Raw genomic sequence first — 15890 nt, 5'->3', positions numbered from 1 at the left:
TACTCGATAGATGATTTTTTGGGCACAACTGCAGAAGGCTTTGTGCTTTGTCATGTTTTTCTCAAGAACAATAAGCACCTTAACATTCTTTCCAGCCAACTCAACCGGAGAAAGGAAAGAACAAGTCAGAATCACAGGACCTAACTCCTTCATCTCGGGGCCGTGCCTGCAGGATGAGGAGAGGGGGTTGGGGCCATGCCTCCGTTTTGTCAGTAATGTCTAACATGGCTCCTGACATCTCCGCCTTTCTTATTTTTTAGAGCATAAGTATGAAACTCAGTAGATAAAGCAGAAACACTTTGGCTGAATATTTTGAAAAGGCACGGGGCTATTACACAAATCAGAACCAACAGGAATAAGCACATGGGCACATTAATCATTATTGTAAAAAAGGATTTATTGTAAAAAAGGATCTCCAGATTTTTAAAAAGGGAATTATAAAGCCATTGAGAGGAAAAGTCAGACTCCACCTGCTTCATACTCTGAATGTCCTGATGTAATTTAGAAATATCAATACTAAAATCGGAATGATTTTAAACGCCTAGAATATGATTCCTAATGTGTTCCCAAGAATGTATGGAACCATTCACTTGTAGAGGGGTAATGCACATCCATTTAAATTCAGCATGGCACTTTCAGTTCAGTTCAGTTGCTCAGTCGAGCCCGACTCTTTGCCACCCCATGAATCCCAGCACACCAGGCCTGCCTGTCCATCACCATTGCCCAGAGTTCACTCAGACTCACATCCATCGAGTCAGTGATGCCATGCAGCCATCTCATCCTCGGTCGTCCCCTTCCCCTCCTGCCCCCAATCCCTCCCAGCATCAGAGTCTTTTCCGATGAGTCAACTCTTCGCATGAGGTGGCCAAAGTACTGGACTTTCATCTTCAGCATCATTCCCTCCAAAGAAATCCCAGGGCTGATCTCCTACAGAATGGACTGGTTGGATCTCCTTGCAGTCCAAGGGATTCTCAAGAGTCTTCTCCAACACCACACTTCAAAAGCATCAATTCTTTGGTGCTCTGCCTCAGTCCAACTCTCACATCCATACATGACCACAGGAAAAACCATAGCCTTGACTAGATGGACCTTAGTCGGCAAAGTAAAGTCTCTGCTTTTGAATACACTATCCAGGTTGGTCATAACTTTTCTTCCAAGGAGTAAGCGTCTTTTAATTTCATGGCTGCAATCACCATCTGCAGTGATTTTGGAGCCCCCCCAAAATAAAGTCTGCCACTGTTTCCACTGTTTCCCCATCTATTTCCCATGAAGTGATGGGACAGGATGCCATGACCTTCGTTTTCTGAATGTTGAGCTTTAGGCCAACTTTTTCACTCTCCTCTTTCACTTTCATCAAGAGGCTTTTTAGCTCCTCTTCACTTTCTGCCATAAGGGTGGTGTCATCTGCATATCTGAAGTTATTGATATTTCTCCCGGCAATCTTAATTCCAGCTTGTGCTTCTTCCAGTCCAGGATTTCTCATGATGTACTCTGCATAGAAGTTAAATAAGCAGGGTGACAATATACAGCCTTGACGTACTCCTTTTCCTATTTGGAACCAGTCTGTTGTTCCATGTCTAGTTCTAATTGTTGCTTCCTGACATGCATACAGATTTCTCAAGAGGCAGGTCAAGTGGTCTGGTATTCCCATCTCTTTCAGAATTTTCCACAGTTTTTTGTGATCCACACAGTCAAAGGCTTTGGCATAGTCAATAAAGCAGAAATAGATGTTTTTCTGGAACTTTCTTGCTTTTTCCATGATCTAGCAGATGTTGGCAATTTGATCTCTGGTTCCTCTGCCTTTTCTAAAACAAGCTTGAACATCTGGAAGTTCACGGTTCATGTATTGCTGAAGCCTGGCTTGGAGAATTTTAAACAGTACTTTAGTAGCATGTGAGATGAGTGCAGTTATGCGGTGGTTTGAGCGTTCTTTGGCATTGCCTTTCTTTGGGATTGGAATGAAAACTGCTTTTCCAGTCCTGTGGCTACTGCTGAGTTTTCCAAACTTACTGGCATATTGAGTGCAGCACTTTCACAGCATCATCTTTCAGGATTTGAAACAGCTCCACTGGAATTCCATCACCTCCACTAGCTTTGTTCCTAGTGATGCTTTCTAAGGCCCACTTGACTTCACATTCTAGGATGTCTGGCTCTAGATCAGTGATCACACCATCGTGATTATCTGGGTCGTGAAGATCTTTTTGTACAGTTCTTCTGTATATTCCTGGCACCTCTTCTTAATATCTTCTGCTTCTGTTAGGTCCAGACCATTTCTGTCCTTTATCGAGCCCATCTTTGCATGAAATGTTCCCTTGGTATCTCTAATTTTCTTAAAGAGATCTCTAGTCTTATCCATTCTGTTGTTTTCCTCTATTTCTTTGCATTGATCGCTGAAGAAGGCTTTCTTATCTCTTCTTGCTATTCTTTGGAACTCTGCATTCAGATGCTTATATCTTTCCTTTTCTCCTTTGCTTTTCGCCTCTCTTCTTTTCACAGCTATTTGTAAGGCCTCCCCAGATAGCCATTTTGCTTTTTTGCATTTCTTTTCCATGGGGATGGTCTTGATCCCTGTCTCCTGTACAATGTCATGAACCTCATTCCATAGTTCATCAGGCACTCTATCTATCAGATCTAGACCCTTAAATCTATTTCTCACTTCCACTGTATAATCATAAGGAATTTGATTTAGGTCATACCTGAATGGTCTAGTGGTTTTCCCTACTTTCTTCAATTTAAGTCTGAATTTGGTAATAAGGAGTTCATGATCTGAGCCACAGTCAGCTCCTGGTCTTGTTCTTGCTGACTGTATAGAGCTTCTCCATCTTTGGCTGCAAAGAATATAATCAATCTGATTTCATTGTTGACCATCTGGTGATGTTCATGTGTAGAGTCTTCTCTTGTGTTGTTGGAAGAGGGTGTTTGCTATGACCAGTGCATTTTCTTGGCAAAACTCTATTAGCCTTTGCCCTGCTTCATTCTGCATTCCAAGGCCAAATTTGCCTGCTACTCCAGGTGTTTCTTGACTTCCTACTTTTGCATTCCAGTCCCCTAGAATGAAAACGAAATCTTTTTTGGGTGTTAGTTCTAAAAGATCTTGTAGGTCTTCCTAAAACCATTCAACTTCAGCTTCTCCAGCGTTACTGGTTGGGGCATAGACTTGGATAACTGTGATATTGAATAGTTTGCCTTGGAGACGAACAGAGATCGTTCTGTCGTTTTTGAGATTGCATCCAAGTACTGCATTTCAGACTCTTTTGTTGACTGTGATGGCTACTTCATTTCTTCTGAGGGATTCCTGCCTGCAGTAGTAGATATAATGGCGCCTTAAAGACCACTTAATTTTTAAATTTTTAATTTCTTGTCCTATAAACAGGACTGCTTCTTCTAAAGCATTGACCTTATTTTTAATTTTCCTATCCATTATTTCCTGTGTAGTAAGAGGTACGGAAACATTTCTGGACAGCTGATCAACAAACGAGGCAATATACAGTTCTGTTGACAGGGCAACAGCAGAAACTGTAACTGAAGCAGTCATGGCAATCAAGGCAGTTATTCCCACAGTAAGAGCTGCGGTGAATCTCTTAGGTCGAGAAGTTAAGCCATTCAGTTCATACGAAGTTTTCAATGCATAATCATCAAACCATTGTCCCTCTAATCTTAGAGGAACCATCAAATATGGGGGTTGCTTTACAATCATCACAGCCGTATATTTACTATAATCATTCCCATCAACACAATTCGATATAAAACAATTCACACATTAGACATTATAGACAGTTTCTCCTTCAAAAACTTCTGAATCATTCCGATTTCTGGCCAACAAAAAGGCATAGGGAGAGTGGACGCAGGCCCGTACAATGTATCTTTGTTCATTTAAAGGTCTATGTACAGTCCCAGGTGCCATCGCTGCCAGTGTTCTCCATAATTCAGGCTGCATGGGACCCGTTCCATCGAAACTCACTGAAGGAGGAACCCGTCCATTAACATGCCACCGCGTAATTGCTAAAGGATAGGGAATAAGTGAATCATTCTATATGGATCTATAAGGTTCTTCAAAAATCAAGTTTAATTGTTGATCCAAAAGATAGGGGCACCCCCATTTGATCAGAGACTGTCTGGTGTCAACAATGGGAATAGATAACTTTAAGGTATACATGCATTCTTTCCAACGAGGAAAGCCAGAAATTTAGCTTCTGTTTTCCTGTAGTCCTTCTTCATCAGAATCCGGAGCGGGGAGTGCACAGCTCGGAAAGTCCTTTAAATGAGGGGCTGCCTGTTTTATGGCATCATATTGTTTTTCTTGTGCCCCTGGCCTCAGCAGCTGTAAGGACCAAAAGTCTCTCTTGCTATTGCTTCTTGGAGAATCAGTAAGCATGCCTTTCAAGGAAGTGTTAACACATCCGTTTAAACTGGAGCTGATCCTTGTAAGGAGGTGGTTAAATGGACATGCCTGAAAAATTGAAGGGAGCGCTGACCACTGTTTTAGCATTATTAGGCTAGATGGCAATGGCACCCCACTCCAGTACTCTTGCCTGGAAAATCCCATAGACAGAGGAGCCTGGTAGGCTGCAGTCCATGGGGTTGTGAAGAGTCGGACATGACTGAGCGGCTTCACTTTCCCTTTTCACTTTCATGCATTGGAGAAGGAAATGGCAACCCACTCCGGTGTTCTTGCCTGGAGAATCCCAGGGACAGAGGAGCCTAGTGGGCTGCCGTCTGTGGGATCGCAGAGTCAGACATGACTGAAGCAACTTAGCAGCAGTAGCAGCAGCAGCAGCAGCAGCAGGCTAGATGGAAGCCCCGCCCAAAAGATGAGTATCATTAACAAAAACACGAATGGGCTCATTCATCCAATCAACAGGCTGGAAAGAAGGTGGATTAGGCAAACAGGCCCAGTGAACTCTTTTTTGCGCTGGGGCCTCGGCTGACAAGCCAACACAGCAAGCATAGCCACCGACATCACCGCAGGAGCGGCCTTGTGTCTCCCCCTTTCTATTAGGTCTTCAGCCTGTTGAGTGAGATGCTTTAGCTGGCCCCATGTTGGCACCGTGTTGGAGGTAGTTGTTTGAGTACGATGCAGTGATGAGATGGAGCAGAATACGGTTGGACTCAATCAGCATGTCTTTCTTGAAGAGCCAGGTATCTGAAGGGTACTAGCGGTGAAGCCTCAGGTGAAGGGTCACTCGCCATTTGGCTTTTTTTTTTTTTTTTTGAGTCTCTCAGGTCCGGAGTCGACGAGCTTTTGGTCTCTCTATCTTCCCTCGGTCCCGGACTCCAGGACTCCAGGGATCTCAGTGACCTCGGGAGTCTTTGTGACCTTGGAGATCTCATGGGACTGGATCTGTCGAACCAGTCTGTCAGGAATCTAAACAGGAGAAGTGGAATCTTGTGGAAACGCACAGGCATACCCTCTCTTGCAAGTTAACAGTACATCTGGCCCTTTTTACTCTCTGGTAAGGAGGTCTTTTCACTTGACCAGGGGCCGAGTCGTAGCCCCTTTAGGAATCTAGTGTCTCGTCACTGTGGTCTGTCCCTGTGTATCTACGTTTAAATGATTAATTACAAACAAAGCATGACATGGTGTGGAGAGGAATATTTAAATTTTCTCTGTCTTAATTTAGCTATCTGATTTTTTAAAGTCTGGTGTGTGTGTGTGTGTGTGTGTGTGTGTTTTAGTATGGCTTGGCCTTGGGGATTATAAGATATTTCTGTTGAATGCACTATAGAAAATTGTTGACAAAATCACTTAAAAGCAGCAGAAGTATAAGCTGGGGCATTGTCTGTCTATATCTGTTTAGGGAGCCTTATTTGGGAAAAGCACTGAAACAAGTGTTGAATGACATCTTTTGTTGTTTTACCTGATCTAGCAGAGGCTGTAATAACAGGAGAAAAGGTATCCATGGCTACATGCACAAAGGACAGTTTTTTAAAGGCCGGGGTGTGAGTTATGTCTATCTGTCAGAGAGCATTAGGCCTAAGGCCTCGGGTGCTGGGGGCCAGCGTGAGGAGCTCCGCCCACGGCAAAGGTCATGAGGAAGGAGGCTTGGCATACCCAAAGGCGTGATCAAGCCTCAGGACACCCCCTGTTCCCGAGCATCTAACCCCAAAACCAGAGTCTGTTTTATGCTCTCACCTACACCTCTGACTTTACGGAGGGCTCTCCCCCATAACTGTTTCTCTCAGAGAAGGAGTTAACTTGCAGCTCCAAGGCAATAAAAATTCCTGGGCGTGACAAGAGTGTTTCAGCTTACAGACTCCTCTGAAGGTTATCTAGCCCGCCTGTATAGGTTCCTCTGGCCACATGTGATTGTTTACAGCCTCCCAACCTGAGAGGCACAAGATGTTTTAGACTTACTAAAGGCAAATTCTTTTGGGGAGTTAGAAATTATTAGTATAGTGGGTTGGTTAGAAATTATATTGGTGAAGGGTTTTTCATTTGTTGTGTCAATAATTGCTGCTAATTCCCTGCTCTGGGTGGGACAAAGATGTCTCAGGTCAAACCTCTCTGCTGACAGACTAGCTTGTGTGACAGGATTATCCATACTGCTGCCACTAGGCACATGATTGTTTACTACCTCTCAACCATAAACAGCACAGAGAGTTTTGGAGTATTCTGAGAGTCTTAATTAGCACAGGGCTTTTTCTTCTTGTTGAGTCAATGATTGCCGCCAGGCCTCCATATCCTTAGGCACCTGGGAATATATTAATCAATGTATTTGGAATTATAGAAAAGGAAATATAGTAGTTTTTGATGTTAGCAATACTAGACTTTTTGAGTTAATGAATTTTCTGTTTTGTAATAGATCACTGTACTTTGTTATAAATCACTGTGTCTTTGCTATGTAAAAATGTAACTTTATCACTATCTTAAGACTAAATAGATCTTAAGGGGAACATTGGTGAAAGGATTTTCATTTGTTGGGCTGATGTTTGCTGCTAAATCTCCATGTTCCCTACCCTTATAATGAATATAACTAGCATATAGGAAGAAGTAAGTATTAACCTTTAAGCATATAGGAGAAATGAGCATTAACCTTTAAGACTAATCATGTTAACCTTGGGTTAAATAAATTCCTTTCTTGATTGTAACTCACTACACCCTCCCTCTATAGGAATGTAACTTTATTTGGAGGGTAGTGCTGGTTTAAGAAAAAACACCTTTGGAAGAAATAAGTTTTTTGGTTATCAGAAAGAAAGGATCATAAAATCCCTAAGACCTTTTTATGTAAAGCACATGATTTTGATAAAGGTCAGGACTCCTGCCCCCACGTGACTCTGTATTCATCCCTATATGTAACAAAAGGTATATAAGCAGACCCAAAAATAAAGAGATTGGATCAGTTTCTGGAAAGACTGATTCCCCCATGTTGCTTCTTTCTTGCTCTCGTTTCTCTGGCTGAATTCCCACCTGGATTCAGCCTCCTTTTCTCCACTACACTATCTCCTACTACACTATCCGTTTCTAATCTCTCTCTATATCTGTAATTAAATATGTATTTTTCCAAAGATGCTGATGCCGTCCCCACCTTCGAATTCCCTGGATCCACTGGGGCTGGACCCTGGCACTTGGGGATTTACTCTTAATGGTAGAGATGGATTAGATGTTGGGCGATTTGGACATAACTTAACTATCTGTCTATGCTTTTGAACTGTGGTGTTGGAGAAGACTCTTGAGAGTCCCTTGAACTGCAAGGAGATCCAACCAGTCCCTCCTAAAGGAGATCAGTCCTGGGTGTTTTTTGGAGGGAATGATGCTAAAGCTGAAGCTCCAGTACTTTGGCCACCTTATGAGAAGAGCTGACTCATTGGAAAAGACTCTGATGCTGGGAGGGATTGGGGGCAGGAGGAGAAGGGGACGACAGAGGATGAGATGGCTGGATGGCATCGCCGACTCAATGGATGTGAGTCTGAGTGAACTCCAGGAGTTGGTGATGGACAGGGAGGCCTGGCGTGCTGTGACTCATGGGGTCGCGAAGAGTCAGACACGACTGAGCAACTGAGCTGAACTGAACTGAACTATTTGTCTAGCTGTCTCCCTAGGGATATGAAACTCATATCTTAAACTAGTTGTATTTTGATGGTGAATTTTGTGAGAATTTTTGGCCTTGTCAATCTTTTTATGTAAGTTTAAAGCGATTACTTTAGTTAACGTATCTGCCAAAGCATTTTTTTTGTGTAAAGGACCGGGCAAGCCAGAATGGGCTCTAATATGTCCCACAAAATATTTTTTATCTCTATGTTTAATCTCTTTTTGTAAGTGAAATAACAAGGAGAAGATGGTAGTCTTATTCTCCGGAATATTAGCAGTCTCAATATGAGGAAACAACCCTACAATATATCGGGAGTCACTCAAAAGATTGAAGGTACAGTCTCTTAAATGTTGAAAAGCCCAAATAGCCGTTCTTAACTCAGCTCTTTGGGCAGATGTCTCTTCAGCTACCTGAACATGGGATTTTCCATTAATAATTGTGATTGTTTTACCATTAGAGGAACCATCTGTGAAAACTAAAGTTGCCCCTTCCAAAGGTTGAATAGAAAATTTTTTGGAAAAATCACAGAATTTGTTTTAAAAAAAATGTAAAAGGGGGCTTGAGGGCAAATGAAACAAAATTTGACCCCTGAAATCTATCAGGGCAATTTGTCAATCATCACTATTTTGTAAAAGAAATTGTAGTTGATCATTATTAAATGGAATCGCTATATTTGTTACTTCTTTTTAAAAAAGTTTTACACTTTTTTTTTATGCCTTTTATAATTAATTGTGTCACCAAGCTGGGATAAGACAAAACTATTTTTGGAGGGGTCACTGGTAGATGGAGCCATTCTAATGGGCCTTTCTGTCATAAGCATCCTGTAGGTGTATGTTTTGTGGTGAGAATAATTAAATCCCATCTTCTGGTAATATTAATCTTAATTAATTGATCATTTAAAGCCTCATTCACTTTAACAAGAGTCGACTCTGCCTCACAAGTCAATTTTTTTTAAGAACTGGGATCAGGATCGCCCTTTAAGCAATCAAACAAGGGCTTTAAATCTGTAGTTCAGTTTTTTTAAGGCCTTAATTAATTTAGATAAGATTTGTTGTAACAAGGCTCTATCCTTATGGGCAGCCAAAATATCATCCATATAATGTATCAAATACAGATCTTTATACTTTTTTCTAACATTTTGTACAGCTTGATCCACAAATTTTTGACACAAGGTGGGGCTATTTTTTAGTTTCTGAGGCAAAACCTTTCACTGAAACCTTTTATAGGGTTGTTTAAAATTAGCTGAAGGGAGATTGAAAGCAAACCTTTTACCATCCTGAACAGCCAGGCGGTTGGTAAGGAAACCATCTTGTAGACCTATAACTATTACATTGTATTGAAAGGGCACAGCTACTGGGGAAGGGGGACCCGGCTGAAGGGTCCTCATGTCTTCCATAGTTGTGTTCATAGCTCTCAAATCTTGTAACAATTTCCTTTAAAAAATTTTTTTAATGGCAAAAATAGGAGTATTTCAGGGGCTATTAGGTGGCTCTATATGGCCGGCTGCCAGTTGTTTTATTACTAAATCTTTAGCTGTCTGTAGCTTTTTAGCTGCTGAGGGCCATTGTTCCACCCATACCGGATCATCAGATTTTTAGGTAATAGGGTAAGAGCAACAGCCCCTAGGATAAATTTGAATATCTCAAACCTTCTCTATTTTTGTTAGGAACCATTTCTAATGGAGAAACAATTTCTTGTTGATGTTTACCAGGCCCCTTGTCAGGATTATACCTCATTTGTAGCATTTGGTTAGTAGCCATTTTATCTGTGCTGTATAAAAGCATTTTCATCTGAGATAATATATCTCTCTCGCATTAAGAAAAAGGTAGTGAAGGAATCACATATGGACAAAAGGTGTCTTGTGCCCCCTTCTCATCTGACCATGTCAAAATTTGTGAGCCTTTAGCAGCCAAGGGCACTGACCCTATTCCTACTAAGTCAGCATTGGTCAAATGTGTTGGCCAGGATGAGGGCCAATCTTTTTTAGTAATGTAAGAGACATCTGTCCCAGTATCCAGCAGCCCTGGCATTTTATTTTCTTGAATTAAAAGATCTCTTAAAGCCCCTGAAGCTGTAATTTGTTGTGCCCAGAGTCTAGATCAGTAGATCTAAATCTTTTGGGGCCCCTAGTTTGAAAAGTTAAGGTTTTTCCTGTCTGATAATAAGGTAAAAGCAGAAGCTGTGTTATTTTTTGACCTTTATTAATTTGTACAGTTTTGGCAGGCAGCAAGATCAAAACTTTAATTTCTCCAGTATAATCAGAATCTACTACACCAGGCACCGCCGAAACTTCTTGAAGGGAAAGTGAGCTATGCCCCAGCACAAGTCTTACAATGTCCTCTTACAATGTCCTTACAGTGTCCTCCAGCCACTCCCGTTGGAATCAGAGTAGCCAGTACGTCAGGGGTTAATATTGTTGTGGTGGCGGAGCTGAGGTCTAGTCCTGAGCTACCTGGGGCTGTTTTGAGGAGTTCTGAGAGGGAACAAAGGGAATAAGGGAATTTAACGTGACTGCCCCATTGTCTGGGGCCGGGGCTGTCCCTGTTGCCCGTTTCCCTGAAACTGGGGAAAATTACTCTTTTGTATTTGGGGGGTGAGCATAGTCTCATCTTTACGGAATTTAGACCTACAGTCTTTTACCCAGTGATCTCTCTTTTGGCATCGGGGGCAAGGTGTCTTTGGAGGGTTGGTTTTAGTCTGTATTGGCACGGCTTGTTGTCTCTGCTTGGCAGGGCACTATCAGCAAAAATGTACCATTTGGCCACAAGAGCAATACTTTTTATTTGTAGAATCATTTTCATTAGGGTTAATCTTTTTTCTCATTCTCTGAATAACTTAGGCAGCAGTTTTTCCTCTCAAGGCTGTGGCTAAGGCAACCCCCTGCATAAAGGAAGTTTTTGTTTTTTGGCAGGTCTGTATGTAAGTCCAAAGATTTTTTTTTACTTTTAACAGGTATAAACAATGTCTGACAGGTAGAACTGGCATTTTCACTGAAGAACCTAAGCCACCCCATTTTGTTAAAAAAGACTCCATTTTAGAGTTCTGAGGAAAGAGTCTTTGGAAATCCCCTGATCTCACCCCACCACCTGCAAGCCAATCAGATCCCAGATCAGGATCTCCTGACTTTACGTTCAGGACTTATGACCTGCCCAGGAAATTAGAATTAAGCCCGGGAAATGGAAACCAATCAGAACCCAATACCTAATCCTTCCACAGAAGGTAACCAATTAGACATCTCCCAACCCAGAAACTCCCGTTTTTCGAATTTTTCGTGCGAGAATACCCAATATAAGCAATGTAACCCAGAGTTTGGGGCTCCTCTCCTTAGCCGCTGCGTCGGTAACAGTGGGAGCCCCAGCTCGAGCTTGGTAGTAGAAACTCTCCTGCTTTTGCATCGGATATTGGCTCCCTGGTGGTCATTGGGAGATTTCGAGACTTGAGCATAACATCATAAGCCAATTGTTTAAGAACTATCTCTGTGTTATGCCCAGAGTCCGAGTCCCCAAAACTGAGAGAGTAAGATGTCCACAGCAATGCAAAAGCATAAAGGGGTTTATTACCAGCTCGAGCCAGGACCCATGTTTCATCCAGCACAGTGGAATCAAAGGCCCCGAGCTCTGAATCACATATACTTTTATACAGACGGTTCTTTGTTTCTGTAACAGCATAGCTGATTGGTTAAACTGTACGCGCTCGTGGGACTTTTAAACCTCGCATCCCTATCCGGATTGGCTCAGGTCTGGCATGGGCGGGGGGCTACGGGGGTTTTTTCCGATTGGTCGTGCTACACTGCCTGTGGGAATTCCCAGAGCCTCAGCTTTTCTCAGGCCTAGCCTGCCCCTTAGAGCCTGTCCTGGCTTCAGTTTGGTCCTAACATCTGTTGGCTCAGTACTCTTCATAATTTTTTTTACAGCAGTTTTTAATCTGGCCACAAAGTCTTTGTATCTCTCATCAGGTCTCTGTTTGATATTACTCAAAGTGGATAACTTTCCATCTGAAGGGGGCAAAGATTTTCATGTCAAGATAACTATTGCCATAATCTGATTAAGTGTTTCTTTAGATAACCTTGATTGGGCTATGTCAGATTTGTATTTTCCATCTCCTTTTAATGTCGCAGATCCCACTGTCTTGAGCTGTGTATCATTAGAGGTTTTGTTCTCCGCTGATTGTGGTCTAGTCAACTTATATTTTGTCAACCACAGGAGGAACTCTCCTCCAGGAAGGCAAGCCTTTGTAACTGTTTTCCAATCATATGGTGTCATCTATCTTTTAGCCAAGGCATCTAGCAGGGTGAGTGTATAGGGGGAGAAGTGAAGTGAAGTCAGTCAGTCGTGTCCGACTCTTTGTGACCCCGTGGACTGTAGCCCACCAAGCTCCTCTCTCCATGGGATTCTCCAGGCAAGAGTACTGGAGTGGGTTGCCATTTCCTTCTCCAGAGGATCTTCCCGACCCAGGGATTGAACCCAGGTCTCCTGCATTGCAGGCAGACGCTTTAACCTGGGGAGGTAGACCCATAATCATGACAAGCTTGTTTAAGCTCTTTCAGTAGCTTGTATGGGACTGTTTCTCTCTCTCTCTTTTTTTTTTCTTTCTTGCTTCCCCCTTCTGTTTTGGTAAAGACGATTGGAAGGCCACAGAGAATTCCAAGTCCCCTTGTTGTTTCACTTTGTTTTTTAGCCTGGGTGAGGCCCCCTGAGGGTTTTTTTCCAAGGAGCATGCTCTGTATATTGTGTGTGTATCTGTTTCAGAAGCTCCTTTGTTTCAGAAAACTCTTTATCTTTTTCAGCCTCAGGCAATGTTCTGGGACGCTTTGGGGGTGAAGTGGGGAACACCTGGGCCCTGGGAGGTGGAAGGAGAGGTGGCAGCAATCGCCTTAAATCAGAAAGTGATGGACAAATTTTAAAGGTTTGTGTAGCGGAGGAGGGGCCTCGCTAGGGCGGCCGCAGCCTCCTGCGAGTCTTCCCCCTCCTCCGGAGGTAGAGCACAGCCTCCCTCCTTTTCTTCACCGATGGCAGGAAGCATGATCTGCACAGAAGGCGGAGACCCACCATCCACCGCTGTCCCTCGCCCAGAGGCTGTCTAACAGCCTCATGTCGAGGGTCCAGGAAGTCCCTAATCATATTCTGCAGAGCAAAAACATCTACAGGAGCTCTTTCGGCCCATGCAAAGTATAAAGCAAACGTGACTGATCTCCAACCTTAGTCCAGGTTTTTAGATTTACAGTGCCCTCCTCAGGAAACCATGGGCACTGTTCTTGGACAAAAATTACAAATTTAGACAGTCTTCCTTTGCTTACCTTAACGCCTCTATGGGCTAACATGTGAAGTAATATTTCAATAAACATTTGTCTAGTTTTGGATGTAGAGAGACCCTTTTCTCTAGAAAATATATATATATTTTTTGTATCCTCTTCATCCTGTCTAAACTGCAGAGGGGTGCCGGTACAATCCTTACCGCTCTGCATTGCAGTCATGAAGTTACTTACCCTTCAGATGCCCCTGGAGAAGGCAATGGCACCCCACTCCAGTACTCTTGCCTGGAAAATCCCATGGATGGAGAAGCCTGGTGGGCTGGCTGCAGTCCATGGGGTCGCTAAGAGTCGGACACGACTGAGCGACTTCACTTTCACTTTTCACTTTCCTGCATTGGAGAAGGAAATGGCAACCCACTCCAGTGTTCTTGCCTGGAGAATCCCAGTGATGGGGGAGCCTGGTGGGCTGCCGTCTATGGGGTCACACAGAGTCGGACACGACTGAAGCGACTTAGCAGCAGCAGCATCAGATGCCCCACGTTGGGCGCCACTTGTCGGAGTCCAGCTCCAGCAGCCAGGGAATCAGCCTGAAGGGATGAGCGGTGTCAGCAGAGAACGATGTAGCCTCTGACTCAAGGTATGGGACTACATGTTTATTTTAAGCACCAGGTCTTCTTTTATATTTTGACAAAAGCATTAGGTCAGAAGTTTTACATTTTCAGCTCCCCCTCACCCAGATTTATTGTCTCCTTGTTGTCCTTCAAACAGAGTTCTTGCTTCAGTGATTCTGTCAGAATTGTGTTTACTTGTGATTACATTTTGTCTGGCCTGTATACCACATTCTTCAGTTTATTTTTTATCTTTTTAAATCCTGTTTGTCCCTAGTATCTTAAGCTCACCATTTCCTAAAAAGGCTTTTAGCTATTTTTAATTATTCTAAACCCTAAGCTCAGCAAACTTCTCTTGTCATAAACATTTCCCTCAAAAACAGGTCTCAGAGAACAATTTTTTCCACAGCCTCAAGCTGTGGCCTTCATGTTCATCTTGGGACATTTTTTGTAAAGATCTTTGAACAAATGTCAGTGGTTACTTTATAGATGATTTTTGGGCACAACTGCAGAAGGCTTTGTGCTTTGTCATGTTTTCCTCAAGAACAATAAGCACCTTAACATTCTTTCCAGCCAGCTCAACCGGAGAAAGGAAAGAACAAGTCAGAATCACAGGACCTAACTCCTTCATCTCGGGGCCGCGCCTGCGGGGTGAGGACAGGGGGTTGGGGCCATGCCTCCATTTTGTCAGTGATGTCTAACGCGGCTCCCGACAGTCACTTGTCTGTATCGTCAGCACCCAGAAAGTGGCCTAACTCATAGTGGGCATGGGATCAATACTTGTTGAGCTAGACCAGCACGAAGTACAAGAGATATGGGGATTAAGGATACGGAATTAACCTACAGATTTATAATCTAAAAAAGGCAGGACAAGCTGTAAAAAGGAAGGAAGGAAGGCAGAAAGGGGGAGAGAGAGGAGAGGAAGAAGGGAAGGAGGGAAGAAAGTGTCAACTACAAATCGGCCCTTACCGAGAGCGCTGCCAACAGCTGAACAGCAAAGGCAATTGCCGCCAGCCTCCACGGAGACTGAACCCTGTGTCGGTGCAGATGCAGGCCTTCAGCAGCCCCCCGAAGGAGCTCAGGGTGGAGGGAGGCACGCCGTGCTCCAGGGCGTCTGGTGGGACCGGTCTTTAGAGAGGTGGGTGTTTTATGAACAGATCTTATGATCTCAGTCTTTGCATCTCCTCATATCTAGAGAGGCACTAACTTCCTTCATGGTGACATCCGAGCCTCATGACTAACAAAAAGCCTTTTGTAAAATGAGTGCTTCATGGTACTGAACTCCCCCTTCACCAAAACCGTATAATTGGCCTTCCCCCACTGCCGCCTTGGAGCAGTCTCTCAGAGTGGTCAGCGATGCTGCTTCCCAGGCTGCAGTCCTCATTTTGCCCCAGATAAAACTTAACTCACAACTCTCAAGCTGTGCGTCGTTTTTTTTAGACCAAAGGAAGAATAAAAAACCATACTGTGTCAACCTGGATCTGGAATAACAAATGCCACTGGTGGGGTGAGGTGCTGGGGACTGGGAGCTGGGGGTGGAATCAAAAGGACTGAGAGGCTGCCACAGCACCAAGTGCTGTCTTCGTCTTCATTTTTAAAATGTTCTGGCTGGGCCCCACTGGTTGTGGGATCTTCGTTTCCCAACCAGGGATTGAACCTGGGCTCCTGCAGTAAAAGCACATGGTCGCAACCACTGGACCAACAGGGGGTTCCTTATGGTCAGTTCAGTTCAGTTGCTCAGTCATGTCTGACTCTTTGTGACCACATGGACTGCAGCACACCAGGTTCCCTGTCCATCACCAACTCCCAGAGCTTGCTCAAACTCACATCCATTGAATCGGTGATGCCATCCAGCCATCTCATCCTCTCTCGTCCCCTTCTCCTCCTGCCTTTGATCTTGCCCAGAATCAGAGTCTCTGCTAATGAGTCAGTTCTTCACATCAGGTGGCCAGGGTATTGGAATTTCAGCTTCAACATCAGTCCTTCCAATGAGTATTCAGG

This window comes from Capricornis sumatraensis, chromosome 17, assembly GCF_032405125.1.
Source record: "Capricornis sumatraensis isolate serow.1 chromosome 17, serow.2, whole genome shotgun sequence".
Lineage (NCBI taxonomy): Eukaryota > Metazoa > Chordata > Mammalia > Artiodactyla > Bovidae > Capricornis > Capricornis sumatraensis.
The sequence above is the reverse complement of the archived record's forward strand: the minus strand, read 5'-3'. Positions refer to the sequence as shown.